Raw genomic sequence first — 22154 nt, 5'->3', positions numbered from 1 at the left:
CAGGAAATGCATGCTATTGTACCATTTGATAGGCAAAGGTTTCCTAAGCAGAGAATTTTTGTCTCTACTTTCCAACTCTATTCTCCACTGTCCTGATGACTGACTCACCAACTTGGGGTAAAAAGTGGACAAAATTCTTTGCTTCTTTTAATAATCTCTCAACTTGCATGTGCATTATTATCAGAAGTGTAGATTCCCTCCTTGGGGATCTCCATTTCTATCCTGAATTGCATACATACCCAAAGGAGATGAGTTCCCTTTATAATGAGTTCCCTTTTAATGTCTAAAAAAAATAGACATTCCAGTCAATCCACACTACCTGTGGCGCATATGGTGGCTCCATATCCCACCAACTCTTGCTATTTTTCATCTTTTGATCATAGTTGACCTCTTGGTGTGTGTAAAGTGGCTTCTCATTGTGGCTGTCACTTGCATTTTTTCCCTAAAGGTGAATGGGGTTGAGCAACTCCCCATGTGCTTAATGGCTATATGTATATATTCTTTATATCAATTTTGGGAGTACTACCATCTTAACATATAAATGTCTACTTAAATGTTTTGCCTAAGTGATAATTGTTTTTATTGTTGAATTGTAGGAGTTCTTTATATAGTCTGGATACTAGTTCCTTATATACTAATTTGCAAGTATTTTCTCCCATTATGTGGGTTGTCTTTATACCTTCTTTCTAGTGTTCTTTGAAGCAGAAAAGTTTTGTTTGTTGTGTGATTGGTTTGAGGGTTTTGTTTTATTTTGGGGGTTTGAACACAGGACCTTGCACATGCTAGGCAAGTGTTTTACAACCGAGCTCAGGCCCAGGTCAGAAGTTTTTATTTACTGTTATATATTGAATGTTTGTGCCACCATCCCTCAAAAGTTTACACCTTGAAATCCTAACCTCCAATGTGAAAGTACTAAGAGACAGAGCTTTTGGGAATAATTTGGTCATGAGGATAGAACCCTCATGAGAGGGGTCAGTGACCCAGAAATCTCTCTTGCCCCTTCTACCATGTGAGGACAGTCTGAGGACAGCTGTCTACAAACTAGGACACAGCTGAGATTTTGAAAGGAATTACATTGAATCCATGGATCAATTTTGGAAGTACTACCATCTTAACAGTATCATGTTTTCCAGTTCATGAATAAAGGGTGTCTTTCCATATATTTAGTTTTTCTTTAATTTTAAAAAAATGTTCTGACAATTTCAAGTTCTGAACTTGTTCAATTTATTTCTAAACATTTTATTCTTTGGGATGCAATAGTCCATGGAATTGCTTTCTTAATTACATTTTTGGGTTGTTCATTGTTAATATATAGATATTCAACTGACTTTGGGAGGCTGACCCTGTATCCTGAACTTTGATAAGCTGTTTGTTTATTAGCTATAATATAGAGTGCACATGTGCATTCCTTAGGAGTTTCTAAACAAAAGATCTTTCATCTGTGAACAGAGATGTCTTTAATTCTTTTGATCCAGTCTGGATGCTTTTTATATCTTCTTCTTGCCCAATTGCCCTGGGTAGAACCTCCAGCGCGATATTGAACAGAAGTGGCAAGAACAGCCATCTTGCATTGTTCCTAATCTTGGTGTTAGCTCTGGGCTTTGCATGGAAACTTTCTAACAGGTTGAGGATATTCTTTTTTCTTACTAGCTGGTTGAGTGTGTTATCAAGAAAGGGCGTTGGAAGGTGTTAAATGTTATTTATTTATTAGCAAGATCATGTGAGTGGGCTGGGGTTGAGGCTCAGTGGTAGAGAACTTGCCTGGCATGTGTGAAGCACTGGGTTCAATTCTCAGCACCACACATAAATAAATAAAATAAAGGTAGGGCCATCAACAACAACAACAAACATTTTTAAAAAGATCATGTGAAGCTGGGCACAGTGGTGCATGCCTATAATTCCAGAAGCGAGGGAGGCTGAGGCAGGAGGATGGCAAGCTCAATGCCAGCCTCAGCAACAGTGAGGTACTAAGCAACTCAGTGAGACCCTGTCTCTAAATAAAAGTACAAAATAGGGCTAGGGATGAGGCTCAGTGGTTGAGGGCCCTTGATGTCAATCCCTGGTACCAAAAAAAAAAAAGAAATCATGTGATTTTTCAATCCTTTATTCTATTACTATAGTGTTTTATATTTATTTTCATATTTTGAACAATTTTTCCTTCCTGGGATAAATCCCATCTCTTCATGGAGTTTGATTATTTTCATGTCTTGCTGGGTTCATTTCACCAGTACTTTGTTAAGGGACTTTTACCCCTATGTTCATAAAGATTATTAGTCTGTATTTTTCTTGTGATGTCCTTGTCTGATTTTGGTATGAGAGTAATAATGAGTTCATAGGATGAGTTGTCAAGTATTCCCTCCTCTTGTAATTTTTGGAAAAGTTTGAAAGATCTTTAAATATTTGGTAGAATTCACTATCAAGTTTTGGTCTTTGTAGAGAGTTTTTTTCTTAGTCATAGTTCAATCTCCACTTGTTAACAGGCCTACACAGACTTTGTTTCTTTAATCAGTTTTAATAAATATGCACTTCTGTTCATTTTGTGTAGATTATCTAATTTATTGCCGCATGTTTTTCATAGTATTCATTTATAAGCCTTTTCCCTTCTGTAAAATCAGTAGTAACATAGCCTCTTTCATTCCTGACTCTACTAATCATCTTGCTCAGTCCAGTCTAAGGTTAGAAAACCATGTTCTTTTCAAAGAGCCAACATCAGTTTTTGTTGATTTTTCACTGTTACCTGTTTTGTTTGTTTCTAATACTTTTCATTTCCTTTCTTCTGCTTGCTTGGGATTTAGTTTGCTCTTTGTGTTTATCAGCTCTCCCTCACAAGAACAAAACACCTGAGATAATCAACTTAGGAGGAGGATAGGTTTATTTTGGCTCATGGTTCCAGAAGTTTCAGTCCATGTCCAGTTGACTCCATTGCTTTTGAGCCTACAGAGAGGCAGTACATAACAGGAAGTATATGGTGTACAAAGCTACACACCTCATGATACCCAGGAAGTGAAAAAGGAGAGAGGAGGAGCTGGGGTCCCAATATCTGCCTCAAGGACCCACACCCCAAGGACTTCATTTCCTTCCACTAGGCCCCACCTCCTAAAGGTTCTACCACCTTCTGATAGCACCATGAGCAGGAAGCCAAGCCTTCAACTCATTCTTTTTTTTTTGGGGGGGGGGGGGCGTTATTTGTTTGGGTTTTTTTTTTTTTTTTTTGGCATCTTAAGGTGAAAGATTTGATTATTGAATTAAAATCTTTATTCTATTTTTTAATATAAACATTTATAATTAAAAACTTCTCTCTAAACACCATTTCTTAGTTCTTTCCCAAAAGTTCTGATATGTTTTCATTTCCATTCATTTTATTTTCCAATTTCTTTTGGAAATACTTCTTGACCCATTTGTCGTTTAGGAGTATGTTATTTGACTGACAAATAGTTGCAAATCTCAAAAATTTCCTTCTATTTCTGATTTCAATCTATTGTGGTCAGAAACAATTTTAATAATCTCAACTTTTTAATTTATTGAGGCATGGTTTATGCTTTTGCATTTGGTTGGAGCATGTTGCATGAGCACTTGGGAAGAATGTGCATACTCACTCCTGTTGAGCAACGTGTTCTGTACTGGTTAGTTTATGTAGGGCTCAAGCTCTTCTATTTCTTTGTTATTGTCTACTTTGTCTATCCATTATTGAAAATGGGATGTTGAAGTATCCAACCATTATTGTTGAACTGTTTATTTCTCCCTATAATTTTATCAGGTTTTTTTTCCTTGTGTATTCAAGGACTTTGTTGATAAATGGAATTTTTTTTTATAATTTTGATGTCTCCTTGATGGATTACACCCTTGTCTTTATAAAGTGCCCTTTCTTCCTTGCTTCTTTGTCTTTAGTAACAATCTTAAAATCTATTTTTTCTAATACTATAGCTACTCTTGTTCTCTTGATTGCAGATTACATAGCATATAGTTTTTCATTCTTTGGCTTGCTTTCATGTTATTAATGTCTTTGAGTATAAAGAGTATTTCTTGTAGACAAAATTGTACTTAAATAGTTTTAATCCATTTTGTCTAACTCCTCTTTCTCCCTACAATGTTTAACCATTTGTATATAATGTTATTACTAATAAGGGAAAATTTGAATGTCTCATTATGACATTTTCTTTCTATATTTTATGTGATTTTTATCCCTTTGTTCCTCCATTATTATCTTCTTTTCTATTGAATAGATACTTCATAGAGCACCATTTTAATTCCCTGCTGTTTTTTTTACTATACAAGTTTGTGTGTGTGTGTGTGTGTGTGTGTGTGTGTGTGCATTACAGTTATATGTAATAGTGGGGTCCATTTTGACATGTTCACACATGTATATAACAGTTTTCTCCATTTCAATCGTCATTACTACCTCTTCCTTCATCTCCTTCTCCCCCTGATCCTCTTCCTCTATTCGATTGGTCATCTATTTATTAATTTCTATTCTTAATTGATGCATTATAATTATATACAAGATTGGAGTACATTGTGGTATACTCATACATGCACCTGGTATAAGTTGGTCAACTTCAATCCCCAGTTCTTTCCTCTTCCCATCCCTTCCTCCTCCCTTTTGGTCCCCACTTCTACTGTACTGATCTCCCTTATCTTTTCATGAGACACTCCTTTTTAATCTTTAGTCTCTTTTAAGTTATTTTCTCAGTGGTTCTCCGAGGATTATAATTAGTATCTTAAATCGTAACACTATCCAGATTAATCACAAGTTTCAATAATTTTCAAAAATATTGCTCTTTTAAGCACTGTTCTCTCCTTCCTTTGTAATAGTATTATATAAAGTACATTTTTACACATTATATAACTATCAACACAGATTTATAACTATTGCCTTAAAAAGTTGTATTTTAAATTAGATGGAGGGGAAAAAAAAGGAGTTACAAACAAAAATTAAATTACCCTGACTTTTACATTTATCTGCGTATTACCTTTTCTAATGTTCTTTATTCCTTCATGTGAATTCAAGTCACTATCTCGTGTCCTTTCATTTCAGTATTCCTTGTAGAACATGCCTGCTGGCAAAAAAAAAAAAAAAAATCTGTGTTTATTTAAGAATGTCTTGATGTCACTTTCATTTTTGAAGGAAAGTGTTGCTGAAATAGAAAGCATAGTTGAAACCCTTTTTCTCTCAACACATTGTATATATCATACTACTGCCCTCTGGGTCCGTGGCTTCTAATGAGAAGAGGCCTGTTAATCTGATGAAGGATCCCTATACAAGATGGGCCATTTTTTTCTTTTCAATTTTCAAGATTCTATCTTTGGCTTTGGGTTTTTGGCTGTGATGTGTTTAAGCGTAGAACTCTTTTGAGTTCATACTACATAGAGTTTATTGAACCTCCCAGGTATACGGATTCGTGTTTTTCATCACATTTTCTGATTTTCTATTTGCAGGATCTCTGTAAAAAGTTTTGCTTCTTCTTTTCTAGCCTGAATGCTCTTTATTTGCCTACTTTTCCTACAAGAACCATTAATTCTTCAAATATACTTTGTATGTATTTTTCTCCTCTCCCCTTCTAGAATTCCTATTATGTATGTTTTGTTACATCGATAGTGTCTACAGACTCTGTAAGATTCTATTCTTTTCTTCATCCTTTATTCTTTTCTTGAGACCTATCTCATACTGACCTATCTTCAAATTCACTTTTTAATCCTGTCAACTCAGATTTTCCATTGGACCCCTCTAGTGAGTTTTCATTCCACTAGTTATGTTTTTCAGCTGTAGAATTCCTATTTAGTTCCATCTTTATGGATAATCTGTATTTGGTGAAACATTATCCTTATACTCTCCTTTAGTTCCCTTGATATGGTTTAATTTCCTAAATTTTCTTTCCAGATATGTTCTTTGAATAGGTTGTTGATGAATAAAACCTTCATCTAGTATGTAGAACAAGCTTTCTCCATAGTAGTTTCTATTGGCTCTATGTGTTGTACTTTATTTCTTTGGATATCTGGAGTTTTGTTGAAATTTAAATCATATGAAGTGGCAACACTGGAAATCAGATCCTTCCTCCACTGCCGCATGCCTCAGTCTGGCTGGGCACAAATCACGAGCCACTGAAGCAGGAACAAACTTTATTTTTGAACTGCAGGAAAACACTTCACACAGCTCCCGGGGAATCCTCCCGAACGCCAGGCGGCTCGTCCAGGAACCCCCAGGCGGAAATATCTCTCCCGGAAATCCCTCCTCCTGCAATTCCCCAACCAATGGGAACTCTCGGGGAATCCCCGGAAATCCCCACGAGAACTCCAAAATAGTGCGAGAACTCAAAAGTTGCAGCAGAGGCAGATAGTAATGCCTCGCCTGTCAATCAATACTGTTGGCAAAATGCCAGGGGCCATACAGACTGGGCCGTGGCTCTCAGCAGCCGCAGTCCGGCTGCAGCAACGGCTGCAGCAAAATAACGGGGGAGGGGGGATGAGCAACTTGCGTACATTGATACAGCAGGAGTGGGAGCCATTTATTGTAGGACAAGAGGGGTATATATACATTCCACACAGCTTATCTTAATTAACATAAACTAGATACAGCAATCAACCAATAAGGAATCTCCACACTTAATGGCTCGCTGGTGTTACTTCTCAAACCACTCCCTCTGGCAAAATGCCAGGTGCCATCTTGACTTGTTTATAGATCCTAACACTCCACAGAGGTTCTTGTTGTTGCTCTTTGTTTTTATTATGGCTACAGTGTGTTTAGTGACTTTCTTGAGCTAACTCTGCTGATCAGTCTATATTCTAACTCAACTTGTATTCGTTATTGTGTGTGGCACCCAGCTACCTTAATGGTCATATCATAATTGGATAAAGATGTCCTTAACTGGAACCAATAAGTCTCCCAGCTATGCACTGACTGGGTCACATCTTTGACACTCAGGCAGGCGGTTCACATCTCTGTCTTAACATTCACTTTGTTCCAGTACAGAGCCTCAAGCAGGAGATGAGAGCGTAGATTTTTCTCAAGTCTTTCCAGGGCATGGGCATAGCCCTGATCATCTACAAATCCCTAAATATGTGTTTGTCTTTCTATTTCCCCAGGAATATGTTGAAGAATATGTTGAAGCGTTTGAAAACTCCCTATGTACATCCAATTTTCCAGATTTTCCTTTAAACTTTTGTGGCAACATGTTGTTTGCTTCAATTGCAACCACCACCTCAGGCAGCTGCAATGTTTCATTAATTACCACTTGTTGAGAAAAATGCCCCTTGTGAAAAGGCAGTTTGCACTGAACCAGCTTTGAGTCATGCCAAAGTCAAGCATGTGAGTGTTCCAAGGAGCAGCCAAGCAAGTCACATAAGGACAGTCACATGATGTTGGGCTTGGAGGAGCTCCGTAGGTTCACACTCATGGATTTTACCATGAATGTGAGGCTATTGATTTCCAATGGTACAAAAACCTCACAAAGTTTGGCGTTTCTAAGATTCAGACTTTTTCTAGAGTAAACACTCCCTGGATTGTTGCCATTTCTAAGATTCAGACTTTTTCTAGAGTAAAAACTTGCTGGATTGTTGCAATCATTTTGTTAATTTCCAGAATTTGGGGGCAAGTTGATTTTTTTTAATATTTGCCAATGATCTTACTTTTATGGGGGAGAGAATTTTTGAAAGTTCTCACTCTGTCATTCCTGGTGATGTTTTTCCCTCCCATAATTTTTAAGAGGACTTTTCAATGAGTTTAACATTTGCATTATTATGTACCTTGTTGCATGCTCTTTCTTATCCTGTGACAACTAAAAGGCTATCACAATCAAATTGAAAGGAAAAGCATTTCCAAACAAATCAGTAAAAGAATCCAGGGGTCAGGGTTATGGCTTAGTGGTAGAGCACTTGCCTCGCACATGTGAGACACTGGGTTTGATCCTCAGTACCACATTAAAGTCAATGAATAAAATAAAGGTATTTTGTTCATCTATAATTAAAAATATTTAAAATATCTATTTTTAATATTTTATATTCTTTAATATAAAAGAATTCACTCAGCATTACTCTTCATTCTGTATGGACCTTATAACATTGTTCATACTTCATTACCAGATTCACGCAGCAAGTGGTCATATAGCCAGTGACTTTTTCCAGGCCAGGAAGCCTGCCTTACACATTTCTCTCTCCTCAGAACTTTGTTCATTTAAAATATTTTAGTTTTTCCATCAAATTAAATCATGCGCAAAGTTTAAATAGTGAACACACTCCAGAGGCTAATGACAAAGAAGCAACATTCCACAGCCTCCACCATTAGAGTGAAATACTTTGTGTTAGTCAGTTTTCCGTTGCTGGAACAAAATACCTGGGAAAAACGAACTTAGAGGATGAAAAGTTCATCTGGGTTTAGGGTTTCAGAAATTTCAGTCCGTGGTAGTCTGGCTTCATTGTTTCTGCGCCTGTGGTGAAGTAGTACATCATGGGTATAGAAGAGCATAGCTTCTGGGTTCATGGCAGCTGAGAAGCAGAGAGAAGAAGGGGCCAAGGACAAGATATGATACCCCAGGGCACACACTCAGGGACCTATTCCCTCCATCTCCTGCAGTTGCCACCACCTCCCAATAATCCATTTAGCTATGAATCCCTCGATGGATTAATCCACCGTTGAGGTCAGAGTCCTCATGACCCAATCACTTCCCAAAGTTCCCACCTCTGAATAACGATTTTACTGGGGACAAAGCCTTCAACACATGAGCCTTTGGCGGGGGCACTTCATATCCAAACTGTGCCATACTTTGAACAATGTCTATCATGAGCTCTTCAAAGGAGTTACTATACATTTGAGTTTATACTACTACTTCTTTTATGAAGTCTAGACATTAATTTTCTTATTGTTATGACAAATGAAGGTTTATTTTATTACCTTACCTCAACTCTCCAAAACGTTGATGCTTATATCATTATTTTTAGTTTTTTTCAACGTATCGCCTTTGTATGTTCGATCATTCCTGTAGTACATTATTTTCCCACCACCATGTTTCCTCCTCCTTTCTCATTCTCTAACGAGGAATACTTTTACCTTTCCATTGTTGTTGTTAGTAATTACATTGTTCTGAAACATTTCTATATATCACACACTCATCTATAAGTTAACCCTAAGTATACAAAAAAACAACATTCAGTATTTCCCTTGTTATTATTCTATTGCTCACAGCATCGCTAAGTAAAAAGGTATCCTTCCTTGAGGTTGCAAAATTCCTATCTCTTTTCCATTTTAAAAGCAGTGTTCTGAATAATAAGGTCAAATGAGTTTTCTATTCTTTCTCCTCCCACCCCTATTAATTGATCAAACCCTATTTAATTTGCAACTTATGTGACCCTAACTTTCTTATACTTCTTTTGAAATCTGTTTTGCCTTTTATTAGATTCTGATGACCTCAAACTATAACTCATAGTAAGTTTTTAGTAAATGTTTATTGAAATTAAATTATTGTGAATTGCTAGCCTGGCCTGACTAATAAGATAAATGTTTCAATATGGTCATTTCCCAGGGATTTTTTTAAGTTATTACTTGAAAAAGAACAAAAAAGTTATTCAATATGTCCCTCAGGATAAATTAAAACCCAATTTTTAGAAGCACCAAGTTTTCTCAAAATGTTTGTGAGCAATATTGATGACATCCCATGAAGCAGGGCTTTCAGAAATCACAGTGACTTTACTATGCTCAATATTAAATGTTTTAAAGGGGCAATAAATATTTTATTTTTCCATAATTATGCTAAAATTGTTTTGTCAGTCAGTTTCTAAAATAAAAAGCATCTGCTGCAGTTAAAGAGTTTACCTCAGGTGTTTGCTCCCAAAGGTTGTGGACAAAATGAAGAATTACAATAATCAAATCCAGAGAAGGATAGAAGGACCCATGAGCAAAATATTGACAGTGATAAAAAGAAATGCCATTGAGAAAAATAAGCAGGCTTATTTGTCAAGAAAGTGAATGATTCCCAGCCTCCTAAGCCAAACTTTATAAAGCCACCTTTCCTGTTCAAACACATACCTACCCAAAGACTCTTAGAACACAGATCCATTTACCTCTGTCAATGAGCCTCAGCAAGTTGGTGCAACCTTTGTGTCCATGTAAAGAAATTTATGCTTACAATGTTTTGGGGTAGAGGGTTTATAGATACAATTATATTTGTGAGGGTTCCAGGACATGCAGCTTGAGATCATTACCACAGGTTTTATAGGCTCCTTGACTTCATGACTGTTTTATATCCACAATGAAAAGAGTAGCCCCTACCTATGGTATTTCATTCTGTGTCAGAGGGAAAAGAGACAAAGTCAAAGCTCATAATGGCCATTTAGTATTTTACTTGGACATGTTTGTCACATTTCATTTGTCCAAAGATGTTACCGGATCAAGCCTAATCAATGCCCTTTACAAATAGGCTATATAATTATTTCATAGAAAGAGTGAATAGTAATTTTTTAAAAAGTAAAATCTACCATAAGCAGTACATACGATTGTTTTTACTGAAAATTTTTAAAAAGACTAATCAGAGTATAGTTTAAAACTAATTCACAGGGAGCAGCTGATTGTTTAGCTGGAAAGAATTATGTGCATAGAATACTCAGAATGGAATGAGGGTGTAAGGGTACTGTACCCATGTGAATCCTCACCAGAGGGTGTCACTGTGAGGAAATTTAATAATCAGAAGCTCCACCTGGTGCATGTCAGTCAGCACTTGCCTTCAGCCAATGAACTTAGTGATGGCAACAGAGACGGAGTAAATCTCCCCCTTGAAAGTCAGCTGGTCACTACCATCAGTTAATGCTCGAATTGCCCGCAACAGCAACCAACTCTGAACGCTGATTCATAAAACCATTTCATTAGTGTAAAGGCAGGGCAACCACATAATTATCTTGTAACAGACTAATTGCATAGGACTCTTTCAATACAGGTAGAGACTTATATTTTGCCTCACTACAAGAATCACCATTTCTGGATTTGAGTTTGCAGCAGCATGCAATGATGAGGCATCTTTACAAATTATGTCTGCAGTCTCCCCAAACTTTCAGAGCCTGGTTCTCCAGCCTTCCTAATCTATGTATGGCCCATACAATCCTTTTAATAAGTCCCTTTTCAACTCAAAGTTTTTGCTACTGGCTACTAACAATTCAGAAAGAAAAACAAAGCCCTTGGGATTTCTCACAGTCACTTTCCTTATAAAATAAGGAAAATTATATCCTTTATATCCTTATAAAATAAAGCCTTAAATTTTCACCTTATCTAGGAATGAAGAAGAAATCTCCTGTCTCTTAGAATTATGGGACTAACATCAAAGCTATAATCAGATTAATCCAAGAGCAATTTTCTAGAAATTCAAGTTAGGCTGCCTAGGCAAAATGAGGGTAAAATTGAGCAGTTTGCTATTGAATTTGCCAATGTAGACAGCAAATCTGTCATTCACTTTATTGAAGCTTCTTTTTTCTTAAAACCATGGTATATTTCCTTGCATTTTCTTCCTATTCACTCACCTTATCCCTTTTTTTTCCACATAAAATAAGCCAAACTAGGCAGCTCTGTTCAAATCTAGCAATTAACTACGACCATGTCTGTAAGTTTTTCCAAGGCATCTTTCCTAAGGATATATATGCCTAGAAATTTCCTAAAGACCAAAATAAGAATGAATTCAGGCAACTTCAAAGCAAACTCTTGGCCACTGTCTGGATCTCCTGGATGTTCACTTTTAAACATCTCTATGCTGCACACTCTTGTCTGTGTCAAATCCCACCAGTCTTATTGCAATGCCTTAATCAAGACAGACTAAACTCTGAAATTTTAGTGACTTAACTAAGGTTGACTTCAATTGTATTTCATTCATTTTTTTTTAATGTAAGAGAGCTTTTCATGCAGAGACACAAGAGATCCAGTCTGCTCACATTTGTGTTCCCATGATCTTGATGCATAATCTCCATAACCCTTTGGCCAGAATGAATCATATGTACTCAACCCAACTGCTAAGGAGGTTATGAAATGTGTCTACTAAGCTGAGACATTTGCTATAGTATTCAGAAAGTATTCTTTCCTTTAAAAGCCAGTGTGTTTCTGGTGCTACATATGCACTAAGACTGCTATGAACTTGAACTATACATGGGCATTCCTCAAGAAGATAGCAGTTCAGAGAAAAGGGAAGAGGAGACAAAGAAATCAATTAACAACATCAGGTCATAAGTGCAGCACAGAACACTAATGGAAGGGGAAAGAACATTTTAGGTAGAGAGACCAGAATGTGGGGACACTTGCAAACCCATAATTGCATGATGATTTCAGAGACAAACTGGATCAGAGAAGAGATGGAGTAATAAAAATTGAATTGAGAGTAGTCTTTCCCAAAAGATATTCATCAGAATTATAAGTTTTTTGAAATGCTTTACGACAAAAGGGCTGAGTGGATAAATATGTAATAAGTTTGAGAAACAGCACATTATATTCACATTTTAGAATACTGAAGTTTCCAAGAAATACTGTGATATCTATACCAGCTTGAACTTTTTTGACTATCATTTACTAAACATGATATGAAATCCTAACAACTCACAGAATTGTTATTCTAGGGAATAAATATGGGGAAAATCAAAGACTTGATGTGTAGTTGCTGGATCAAAAAGAGCGTAATCTAAAGAGATTGATTCTTATTCTGGACGTTATGGAAGAGTAAAGGATTCAAAATACAGTAAAAATATGAAGGTTTTACTATGGTATGATGATCCAAGCAAGGAGTTATTAGGAGCCTGGATTAATGATTTTGTTTTGTTTTAATCATATCACTGAATCTACTAGGTCACTTGATCAAAGTCATAATTTACAGTTTCTTTATCTCTGTATATGAACCTTTATAGCATAAGGATTTATACACAGTAAAGTATCCATAAATCAGAGTGGTTATGTGTAGTAGGCAACTTCTAAAATGCTTACTGAGGTCCCTGGCCTCCTAATATTTATGCCCTTTGTGTAATCCCCTCCCCTTGAGCATGGGATGTACCTCAAAACTTGCTTGTAACATGATACGGCACAGGACATCACTTCCATGAATGGGTTAGAGAGGACTATGATTCCCATCTTGCTTTCTCTCATTCTCTCTGGTCTCCACTCTTTCCATCTTGCTTGCCACTATTTTGTGAGATGCCCACAAGTCAAGGAACTGCGAATGACATCCATTCAACAAGCCAACAACTCGGAAGAATCTAAGACCTCAGTGTAACAAATCACAGTGAACTAAATTCTGCCAATGCACTTCAGAGTGAGCTTGGGAATAGATTCTTTCTGGCCAAGCCCTGGTGTGACCATAGCCTCGAAAGACACTCCATGGCTAGAGCACCCAGGCAAGGGTGCCCATATTCTTGATCTACAGAAACCATAAGATAATAAATATATATTTTTCTAGCTGCTATCTTAGGATATTTTTTATGTAGCAATAGATATAAAATAAATGAATAAATAAATCAATAAATATATTTTTCCATTTTATGTCCTTGATACTTATCAAGTATCTTCTTCCTACACCTTTTTATGCTTGAATGACACAATAATTAGGTGTTTGAAAGCATGATTGGCCTCCCTTATGCATCTTTTCCTATAAAAATGTTATAGGAATTTTCCCAATCTTTTTGCTCCTTCTCATAGGACTTTGCCATTTTTCACATTAAAGAAGTAAAATTTATTTTCTTATCCCTCAATATTGGAGATGGCTATATAACTTGCTTTGGCTAATAGAATAAGGTAGATGTAAGACAGTGTCAGTTACAAGTCTAGATTGAAAAAGCCTTGAATGTTTTCACTCATTTTTCTTATGGTACTGCCCTGAAAAGGATAGGTCAGCCTCATCTTCAAGTCGCAAGAGAAGGTTGAAAGACACATGAACCTGAGCCACACAGCCAGCTTAGTCTTGGCTAACTCCCACACGATTGTGAACTAAATGGATGGTTACCTATATGTGCTATTTGGATTCTGTGCTCATGTCTGTGTCCGTGGTTGACTGACATATGCTGTGTTTAGAAAAAGGGGTTGGGAGACTTCTTACTGAAGAACTAATATTCAATCAAATAAAGGAAAATGCATATAGCTACACTTTCAGGCGATTTCAAGTAATTTGACCAATTTTTCTCAACTCTTGAATTCTTAGATTCTGCTTTTAGTAGTTTATTAACACTCTCAAGTTCTGGGAAAGAAAATGGATTCCATGTAATCATTTGTCTTAATGAATTATAGAAATACATAAAACTACTTAAAAGAAAATTCCCTGCTTCTTTTAGATAAAATTACTTTTTAGAATTTCTTTTGGTCTGGTTGGTATCGATAGAGGAAAAAAAAAAAACTTATTTCCAGATTTCCTATTATCATGGTTCATAAATTTGGTGCTTTTGAGGAACTCAGTAGCTCTTTAGGATCATAATTAGCTAGAGGCCATGAAAGTATAGAGTCAGTCTGATTCTAACAGATAAGGTTTTTTCCATTAAATTTGTGAACATGGGGAGAAGAAAAGGGTCAGCTGAGGGGAAATTTAGTTCATGAATATTTTATACATAGTCTAAGAAATTTCAACCTTTGGTAGACTGAATTATATTAGAGCAAAAAAAAAAACTTCTATTTGAGTTTGATTGCCTTTAAGTTATTTGAGAGAAATTATTATGGTTTGCATGTTACTGTTTTTCTTCCCAATTTTTATCCCATTATGTTTATTTTTTTTAAACTGACCTTCCGATAAAAGAGCATTTCTTACTGCTCTGCTTAAATTGCAAACCCTTTCCTAAGACACTGAACCATCCTGAAACACTTCGTACAGTAAACCAGAGCCTTTCTGGTTGTTTGTATCACAACCAAATGCGTTTTCATAAGCTACAAACTCTGCAGATTTCTGTAGTACTGATAGTAGAATGTTCTTAAAATTCAAAACATTGGGGAAAATGTTTACCACTCAAACTACATGGCAAATTAAACCAGTTTTAAGTATGATGTGAAAATACTGCTTCCTTGAAATACTAGTCTAGGATTTAATTGCTGTAATTATGCCTCAGCAGGGGGATGGTATAGATCTCCCAGCTGCACCAGCTGTATGGCGTGCTGAGACTGAGAAGAAGGACAAACTGAGGGGCTCATGGGGTTTCTAGAAGAAACAAAAATGCAGATCCCAGGAAGGAGATGATCCAAGAAAAAAAAAGGTCCATGTTTAAATAGAGACATAGGAAAATAAAGCTAGATTCATCACTAAGGAACTGAGTGTAAGTAAGAATAGGATGTGCCATTTGGGAATACAGAGATCTTATCCACGCCGATTGCCAGATTGGGTCTTTCCAAATTTTCCATTAAAACAGGACATAGAAAAGCAAATGTGATCCAGACTCCAGGTGTGATAGGATACTAGTTTCATTCCTCATGCACTTTAAGAGTGACCTTATTATCCCCTTCAAATCCCCAGGATTGAGAAATTTTCAAACAAACCCAGACAATAATACACTCAATGATTTGCCTTTAAATATTTAAAGGTCAAAGCCAAGTACAAATCCAGTACTAGAGCCACAGATATGCAATCATGCAGAATGGATTCTTGACCACAGCTAACTGAGCTGGGGACTAAGAAAAGAGGAGATGAATGTTCAGGTGTTGGTCCATCTTTATGCCCATTCCCTCTCACTAAGACCTAGAACTGGGAGAAGTGATGGAGTCTTCTAGACAGGTTGGAGGGATACTGAAGCCAAGAGACCTGTGTCTCACCTGTCGTTTCCAAAACATGATAAGGCTGCCTTACTAATATCCCATACACAACCACAGCACGGGGTCAACACAGAGGGAAAAGTGGGTCAGGTGTCTGTGGCAAGCTAGGTGCCAGGTGAAAACCCTGGCTTTTCCCTGGGTTCACACTCAAGAGAAAAACGGAAATGTCCTTATGCTTGTGAGAATATCAGGTCAGACCTAAGCAAGGGCTAGCAGAAATACCTTTTCTTGTTCAGAAGAGAATAGTCCTGGGGTTGGAATGAGAAAGAATCCAGGTGACCAATGTAGGTAGGATGGCAAGTAGCCATTGAAGACTAGACATCTAAATTCTCTACAGTATGATGCTTTTTCTCTCAGCGAGCACATTATGGAGGACTAGACTGGGAGGTGGGGCCTGGAAGAATGAAAGATGGAAATGAAGAAAGAGGACAGTAGAAGAGATATGGAAACCAAGGAAGAGGGAGAACCGTTTCCACCAGTGCTGTGGTGGCCTTGGAATAAACCTCATGAAGGTATAGACAAGACTAAACCATTAAGGAGAAACAGGTCAGATTAATGAGTTTTAACTTTAGTTATAAGCTGTGAAAAGGCTTTAAAGATATACATTATCTTCACAAATTACAAAAATCTATAGGAGGCAAATTCTGGGCTGGTACAGGGACTAAAAAATGTCACCAAGGACCTAGGGTGTCTCTAGTCTCCTGCTTCATTATCCTCAGTGTGTAGTTGTCATCTCTGTAAATGCAAGATAGGTGTGATGAGCATCCGTGGATAAAGAAAATATGAATGATGCACTATTCAAGACCAAGAAGGGAGTCCTACTATTTGCAACAACATGGATGTATGTGGAGGTCAGGATGCTTAGTGAAATAGGTCAGACTGAGAAAGACCAATGCTGTATACAGAATCTAAGAGTAAAACTCAGAGAAACAGACTGTAGAATTTCATAGAATGGAGGTACAGCAGAAAACCACCATTCTGAGCAGCAGCAGAATGGTCTGTTGTTGTGGCTGAGGTTGGAAGAAATGGAGCATGTCAATCCAAGTGCAAACTTCCATTTGGAAAATGAATAAGTTTTGGAGACCTAATGTATAGATAGCATGGTGGTTATAGTTAATAGTAAAATATAGTCTACTTAGTATTTGCTAAGAAGATGTTAAATGGCATCAATCTAAAGTGATGCATGTGTTAACTAACTCAATTGCAGTCATTTCACAACATGGATACATAGTAAGATACTATATTGTACAACTTAAACACAATTTTATCAATTTTACTCCAATGAAGTTTTTTTTCAAGGAGAGTTGCAACACCTCCAGGTATCAATCCTGGGTTCCAGTCAGGAAGAAGGAAGAAGGCCAAAGATTGATAAGAACAAATGAGTTTTCTCCCTGTAGGATGTTTCATTTTGCTTTATTTTTATATGCTATCATTATAAATATGGGTTACTTTCTTGTATTCTACTAAAACACTTGTATTCTACTAAAACATTTTCAATGTTTCATTTTCTTCTTACTTTGGGACAATTTTCTGAGGTATAATTTATATACAATTAAATATACCCTTTTGGGTGAACTGACATTAAAATCCAATGTCAGAGTATGTCTATCACCCCAAAAAAGATTCCTTATGCCCATCTGCACTCTTTCACAATTCCCTTCTCCAGTCCCAGGGAACCACCATATACTTTTTGTCTCTATGGATTTTCCTTTTCTGGATATTTCATATAAACAAAATTATATAATATGTATTCTTTTTATATCTGGTTACCTTGTTTTCACACAATGTTTTTGAGCTTCATCAACGTTTTTGAGCATATATCACTAGTCTTTTACTTCTTATTGGTCTTCTATTCCATGGAAATATCACATTTTTTAATTCATTCAGTAGTAATGGACATTTGGGCTTTTCAGTAGTAGGCTATTATAATAATGTGCTAGAAACATTCCCACATGAGTCTTTGTGTGGACGTACATTATCATTTCTCTTAGGTAGATACCTAGGCATGGAAAACTGAGGCATATAGTAAATGTTTGATAAACTTTTTAAGAAATTGACAAACAATGCTTCCAAAAGATGCACTATTTTAAATTCTGCCCAAATTATGAGGGTCCCTATATTTCTACATCCCTGTCAGCACTTATAATTGACTATCTTTTCAACGTGCCCATTCTAGTGAACAGAAAGTGATCTCCCATTTGTGGGTTTCCTTTGCATTTTCCTAATGACATGATATATCTTTTTTACATGCTTGTTCTTTGTTTGTTTATCTTCTTTGGTTACATGTCTATTTAGATTCTCTGCCTATTTTTCGTTTAGATTATTTGTCTTATTGAGTTGTGAAAGTTCTTTTTTATTCTAGATGTAAGGCCTTTATCAGATAGGCAGTCTACATGTTTTTAAATTATTTGACAAGCTTGTGGCTTACATTTTCATTTTATTTTATTGATGTCTTTTGAAGTACAAAAGATTTAAATGTTTTTGAAGTCCAATTTAATGCTTTTTTCCCTTTTAGATCTTTCTAGTGAAGTTTTTTTATCTTTTTATTTGAGGAAGAAGTTTCTCTCTAGTTATTTCTACCTGTATGTCATTGACCAGAACCACATCATAAGTCAACATTAGCGGTAACTAACAAAACTTGTCACCAAAAAAGTCAGATCCATTTACAAAGAGAGGAAAAACAATGGCAGAATGGCCATTTGATATGAAATTAGCAATGTCTGTCATAGTCACTTCAAGCAAGATTAGGATTCAGATTCTACTTTAGAAAAGGTAATAGTTTCTCTTCAAAATACTTCACAGCAACAACCAGGAAACCTCTGTGGCATACCTAAAAAATGTTACTACCCATGCATCCAGACTCTGCCGAGCCTTGACTGGGCAGCTCTGCTAACATTGGCTGCCTCTCACATGTACCTGGCAGCAGGCTGGAGGTTGGTTCGAGGCTGGTTTCAAGGTGCTCTACCTCCTTAGTCTCTCAGCCTCCAGCAAGGTGGCCTGACCTTGCTGTCATGATGACAGCCAAGGTGCAAGAGAGCAAGGCATATCTCAAGGCCTCTCAAGGTCCAGGCTGCAAGGTGGCATTCCCTCACTTCTGCGGCATTCCACAGTCCAAATCAAGTCATTAAATCAGATCCAACTAAGGAGAGAAGAAATAAATTGATTGCTCTGCTTAGTGTGAGAATTGCAAAGTCACAAGGGGAATATGAAAAAAAAAATTGGAGCCATGAAAGCAATCAATCTAATGTACAAAAATGTGAGCCTGCTAAAGGTAAAAATACTAGTGAGACTGCTGTTACAATAGCTCAGGGGAGAAGATGGTAACTTGTGAGGATGGAGAGAATAAGACCAACTCAGAAGCATTTAGGAGATAGCCAGACCCTGCATCTTCTGCACTAACTCATGAGGAAGGAGGGAGGACAGAGAATGCAGAAAGGAGCTGTCGAGTATTTAGTGTACTATGTCTTTTTTTCTGCTTTGCAATGTTGTCAAAGAGAATGACTAGAAGGAGAAAATAACAGTCACGTAAAGAACTATATGACATACATTTGAATTTGCTTATTGTCACAACTGACCCATTTTTATTTTAGTTTCATCTTATACTGATCTCTTAGGAGAATTGGAAATGGAATAACTTGTGACACATGCCTGTCACTGAGATCTAGCTTAATGAAGCATTTTATTCTAAATGATATCTTGTGGGCGAGGTGAGGACCGAAATGTTTTCCCAGAGCCATACGGATATAAACTTTTGGTTGATTAGCCCTGAAAATTGTCCAAAATAAATTAGTACTTGATAAAAGCAAGAAAGCCAGATGTCAGGTTTAGTGGGGAATCACAGAGTAGTGTGATAATGGTGACACAAAAGAGCTGAAGGGGCCTGTGATCAAATGTTGCAAGTTGTTGTGATTAAATAATACAAGTTTCCTGTATTGTCAGGGATGCAGATAAGCTTTACAGAGAGAGATGGTGTTTCTAAGGCTTATAATCATAAATATAGTATTTCATGGGTTTCCTGTGATCATGTTATGGAGAAGTTCCAGTTTGAAAAATCAAAGATAGATGAAGACATTTTCATGGATCTTGATAATTGTATTCTCAACATTAGTGGAAATTTTTGAATTACACCATATAAGAAAAAAAAAACAGATTTCTGCATGCCCCCACAAAAGCCCCACTAATTCTAAGAACAGAATAATAAGAAAGACAAGATCCCCTCTCCAAACATACACACACTTCATCATTTGTACCTAGAAGCAAAAGAAGCAGAATTGGGAAAGTGACCATATTAGCCCCCATGACAAGGTCCCTAGTGGACACTGCTATTTGCTCATTTGTTTTTTCACACAGTTATTATCAAATGCTTAACTAGTATTATCAAAATCAAATAATGAGTTCTACTGAGTGATATGAGGAGACAAAGAAAATAAGACAGACTGCCCTTCCTAAGTTGAGGTAAGAATGACAGTAGTCTCCGGTAAAAGCTGGTGATATAGCAGCCAGGTTGCATGTTTATATTTACTTCTCTGAATTACCCCAAAATGTAGATAGTACAGCTCTTATTTGAATTGTAAAGAAACTGACATTCCAAATGACTAGGTATATCAGTCCATACACCTGGAAAAGCTGTTTAAGCCAGGATGCCATCTTCTTCTGTTTGGCCCTTAAGTCCCTTGCTCTTAACCATGCCCAACTTAAGTCTAAACATGAAGACAAAACATGGATAAAAGCCAGTATAATCAGGATAGATACAACGATACTTTTAATGCTTCCTTCATGCCCAGCATTATTCTCAATATTTTATATACTTTAGTTCATTTAACCACAAACAACAAAGCCATGAGAATCTTACTGGTAATATCTTCATTTTAAACATGGGGAAAATGAGGCACAGAGACGTTAGGTTACCCCCATAAGGCCGTATAGCCAGTAAGTGACTTGAACCTAGGGAGACTGGCTCTAAGAGTACATGCTACCAACATCATGCTTTTCTGCCTCTCTCAAAGGAAAAAAAAAAAAAAACAGACACAGTTTAAAAGAGGGAGTAACTTTTGAGGCTATAAAGGTTAAAAGCATATGGTTAAAAATGAGTTACGTATTTATAGGAAGATGAAGATGTTTGCTGTGTTTTGAAGAAGGGGTGGATATGTGGAGGTAGGGTGGGGTTTAAGTGGAAGAAATACTACCTAAATAGATTTTTCTCTAGCACTTTCCTCTATTGTCTATCCTCAGCAGTATTTTCTCCACAGCACTTTGTGGCTTGTGATTACCATGCATCACTTTACTTCCTTAGAAAACGACCATGAGAACAGGGACAAGATGCTCTTCATCACTCTATGCCCCATGCCAGGCACTCAGAAAGCACACAACAATCACTTGTGCAAGGAGGATGGAAAGAAAAGAAAATTAGCAAAGTTTGAAAATGCGTAATGGACTGAATTAAAGGAATTTAAAAAATCACAGCCAAGATTACTCTAGGGGAGCTTGATACAGTAGGAGAAATTTGAGCCAACTGTTTTTAAAGTAGATCACCAGGCATTATTTCTAAGATTTATGTGTTTTCACCTTTTTATCTCTGAAATCACTACCCATGTTTTAATCAATGGTGTATTTGAGGTTAGTTGGCATTATTTTTTCTACCTAAATGATATATTAAAGTTACAGTTCATTATTTGCAACAATTGATGGCATCGTAGATTCAACAAAATAGAGATGTAAAAGTGACTCCTTTGATGATATTTGTCAGGAAATGAAGGAGGGATAGAAGCAGAACAAGGAACAACTGGAATCCAGTCACATTCTAGACTTGGCAGCAGAAGCATTAGAGAGCCATAGAGACTTTGAGAGGAGTAACTTTATGGGAGTGGTATCTATAAAAGAGGTGACCAGACACCACCTGAAATGAAGAATGGACATGGGAGAGAATGGCACTAGTAAGGGCAACCTAGAGTTGAGAAGGTAGAAAGAATGCCCTGAGGTCCAGGTCAGGAGTCCCATTCACATCTCTGCCACTAGTGCTTGTGATCTATACACGGCCATTTTACCCTTCGGGGTCTCAGTGTCTTCATTAGAAATGGGAGGCTCAAAGAGAGGAACTCAGAGCCCCTTCTGAATTCTGAAACCTGATGATCATCCCAGGTGTGAGGCAGCAAGGCCCTGCTGTGGGCTGCACACTGGGATATGGAACATTAGAGTTAGACCTGAGAAGTATTTTGAAGGCAGGACAGTGCAGGCAAAGATGTAATATTAGGAAAGAAACCAATGCAGTATGGCTGGACCATGCATTATGGAGGGCAATGGTACAGAAAGGCAGAAAGAGACCAGGTTGAGTAAGACCCTGGGGCCATGTTGAACAGGCAAACCATAGGCCAAGAACAGTAGGAGACATCATACACTGGCAGGACTGTCATGATCCAATTTT

This window comes from Marmota flaviventris, chromosome 1 (assembly GCF_047511675.1).
Source record: "Marmota flaviventris isolate mMarFla1 chromosome 1, mMarFla1.hap1, whole genome shotgun sequence".
Classification (NCBI taxonomy): Eukaryota; Metazoa; Chordata; class Mammalia; order Rodentia; family Sciuridae; genus Marmota; species Marmota flaviventris.
Note: the sequence above shows the minus strand (reverse complement) of the source record.